Source organism: Triplophysa rosa, linkage group LG12 (genome assembly GCF_024868665.1).
Source record: "Triplophysa rosa linkage group LG12, Trosa_1v2, whole genome shotgun sequence".
Lineage (NCBI taxonomy): Eukaryota > Metazoa > Chordata > Actinopteri > Cypriniformes > Nemacheilidae > Triplophysa > Triplophysa rosa.
In genome coordinates, this window is record NC_079901.1 from 4,548,851 (window position 1) to 4,552,012 (window position 3,162).

General features: G+C 46.3%; 1 non-coding gene across 1 annotated transcript; it reads left to right on the forward strand.

Annotated features, from left to right (window-relative positions):
- Positions 1-1,812: 1,812 nt before the first annotated feature.
- Positions 1,813-1,886, forward strand: trnai-aau (transfer RNA isoleucine (anticodon AAU)). Its single transcript has one exon. It is a non-coding gene; the product is annotated as a tRNA-Ile (tRNA).
- The last annotated feature ends 1,276 nt before the right edge of the window (positions 1,887-3,162 follow it).

Here is a 3,162-nt window from a genome sequence, read left to right on the forward strand (position 1 = left end):
TTGCAGAATTTATAAGCAAGTGTTTGCTACAAATCAAGTAATTGATTAGGTGTGTAAATATGGATCTCTGCTACAAAACATCCTGATTGTAGAAACCACTACAGTCTTTGAAACTTATTTTTTTTATTAAACTGACACCATAATATTTTTCCTGGACAAAGCAAAACACCTTGAGCTAGGCAAAAGAAGATAACGTTAAACACAACATTAGAGACTTTCAACATTATTTTGGGCAGGAAATAGATTAATAAATTATAGATAACGAGTCAAAATGAAGAAATCCTATCAGCCTTGATCGCTTTTTGTCCCACTTAACATGCGCTTCCCGCACTGCATTTCAAGTACCTTGCGCTGCACTTTGATAGATGTTAAAAATTATACAGTATATCTACTAGACCAGCAGTCTTCAACTAAAATTGCTTGAGGTCCAGTAAACGAATCCTCCTTACCAGCCGAGGTCCGGACAATTAAATACCTAAAAACATGAATTGATGGTTTTTGGCAGATCAAAGAAATAAACATGTCTTTTCATATCTGTACGACGGCATAACAATGTCTGACAACAACATAATGAAGGAAAATGTGCAACATGCCCTAATCTCTAAACCTGCACTGAACATACATTCATTTCAACATTAACAATTTTAAAAGAAAACTAAAGTGTTGTTGAACTGAAATTAACAAATAGCAGCATCAAGTTGTGACTGAACATCCTCTGATAACATTTCAGCTCTTCTTGTGGCTGTTGCAGCTGACAGGGTGGTTTGTTTAATATTTTCTTTTAGTTCATGTCTTTATTTTCCTTCTAAAAGTGTTTCACACGAAGCCTCCATGCACACTTTTACTATTTCCCCATCAGTAAAGGGCTTTTTATGTTTTCCTAAGATCCACTGTATTCTTAGTGAACATTCATATGCTCGTTGTTGGGCGGTAAGTGAGTGAGGGAGGACCCGTGTAGATCGCTCCTACTGGGCTTTGAGCGAATATATTTCCGTGTCCTTACCTCGGACTGCTGCGGGCAAGTTTCTTCAAAATGTCTACGTCTAGTTTCATAATGCCGTTTAAGGTTTCCACTTTTGAGAACCACAACAGATTCCAAGCAAATGAGACAAACCAGCCTCGTGCATGTCGATGCAGGAAGAATAAATTCATCTCGGAAAACATGGTTTTCAGCGTCAACTTTTCTAACTTTTGAAAAGGACATTGTTTTTCAGTCACTGACAGTTACATCTGTCTGCGCGCTGTGCAGCGAGTCTGTCTCAGCTCTCTTCACTCATCGACATCTGAACGTAGCAACAGTGCGCATATGTTACCTGTCCATGGCGCCGTAGAACCCAAACTGCTACTGAGCGGACCTTGATGTGCCTGGTATACATTTGATTGCATTAGAAAATAATGTTAGGCGTTCATTTATTTATTATGTCAAAAGGCTTAGAGGTCCGGACGGACGCATCTCGCGGTCCGCATTCGGACCGGAGTCCGCTAGTTGGTAACCCCTGTACTAGACATACAGTTAGGGCCATAAATATTTGGACAGAGGCACATTTTTTGTTATTTTAGCTGTGTATCAATATGTTTTTCAAGACTTAGTTGAAATACATGGTTGATAACGAGCTCAGCCGTTTCCTCAGCGGAGGGTAACTTGGTCAATGGTATGAACCGGGCGGCCTTGGAAAATCTGTCAACGATGACGAGGATGGTAGAATTGCCTTGGGACGGGGGAAGGCCAGTAACAAAGTCCAAAGAGATATGGGACCAGGGCCGGTGTGGAATGGATAGGGGATGAAGGAGTCCTTGAGGGCGAAGATGAGTGGCCGGTTAGCTCAGTTGGTTAGAGCGTGGTGCTAATAACGCCAAGGTCGCGGGTTCAATCCCCATACGGGCCATTGACTTTTAGGGCAGTTGTGGCCTAATGGTTAGAGAGTCGGACTCATGACCAGAAGGTTGCCGGTTCGATTCCCAGGGCCGGCGGGTAACAACTGAGGTGCCCTTGAGCAAGGCACCTTATCCCTACTTGCTCCCCGGGCGCTGTAGTGGTAGCTGCCCACTGCTCCGGGGGTACGTGTGTTCACTACTCTCTGGATGGGTTAAATGCAGAGGTCACATTTCGTTGCCTTGTACATGTGCAATGACAATAAATTGAATCCAAATCCAAATCCAAAATGAGAAGACTTGGCCTGACAACATATGGAACAGGCTTGGACGAAGGTCTCAACGTCTTTTATGGTGGGCCACCAGAACTTCCGCTGGATAAACTCCAGGGTATGACCTACACCCGGGTGGCAGGTGAGGTGAGAGGAGTGTCCCCACAGAAGGACCTGGGATCTCGCGTTCTTGGGGACATACAGCCGGTTGGCAGGTCCTCCTCTTGGGGTGGGGTCGGTGGCTTGGGCTCTCTTGACGATATCCTCTACCTGCCAGGAGACCGGGGCCATGATCTTTGCGGCAGGAAGGACAGGCATGTGAGACTCTTCTCGGGCTGTGGACACGTTGACTCGGGACAAGGCATCTGGTTTAAGGTTCTTAGACCCGGGACGGTAGGTGAGAATGAACTGGAACCGGTTGAAGAAAAGGGACCACCGAGCTTGCCTGGAATTCAACCGTTTTGCCTGTTGGATGTATTCCAGGTTTTTGTGGTCCGTAAGCACTTGAAAAGGTTGAGAGGCCCCCTCTAGCCAGTGCCTCCATTCCTCTAGTGCCATCTTGACCGCTAGGAGTTCGCGATCCCCCACATCATAATTCCTCTCAGCCGGGGTGAGAAGAATGCGCAAGGGGGGAGTTTCTTGTCTTCACCCCTCTGCGACCGAACAGCTCCAACCCCAACCCCAACCCCAGCCTCTGAGGCATCCACCTCCACTACAAAAGGTTCCTCCGCTGTAGGTAGTGTCAGGATGGGAGCGGAGATGATGCGCTGTTTGAGTCTCTGGAAGGCAGTCTCGGCTTCCTCTCCCCATTAAAACTTTACGTTGCCACCCTTGGTTAAAGTTGAGAGAGGGGCTGCTACAGAGCTAAAGTTCCTAATGAACTTCCGGTAGAAGTTCATGAAGCCTAGAAACCATTGAACCCCGTTAATGGACTTAGGGGTGGGTCAATCCACTACCGCCTTTACCTTCCTGGGGTCCATCTGGATTCGTCCGGGTTCCACTACGAATTCCAGGAACT